The following is a 232-nucleotide window of genomic DNA, read 5'->3' as shown; positions in this document are numbered from 1 at the left end:
GGGGGGGGGGGGGGGATAAAGGGTAAGGTTTTTATGTGAGATTTTTGTTTAGGAAAAGGAAGTGACTGAGTATTGAAAGGTGCATTGTGAGTGAGGAAGAAGTAGTGAGGGGAAAGTCACACATATAAATTGGAACCATCAGTCCATGTGAACTTTAGCTAGAAGTAAAAAGAAGGTTATCTTATTCATCTTTATGATAGTGTAACAGCTAGGTGACTTAACTTATTGATGA

The sequence above is a fragment of the Nicotiana attenuata genome, unplaced genomic scaffold (genome assembly GCF_001879085.1).
Source record: "Nicotiana attenuata strain UT unplaced genomic scaffold, NIATTr2, whole genome shotgun sequence".
Taxonomy (NCBI): Eukaryota; Viridiplantae; Streptophyta; class Magnoliopsida; order Solanales; family Solanaceae; genus Nicotiana; species Nicotiana attenuata.
This window is presented reverse-complemented; position numbering follows the sequence as displayed.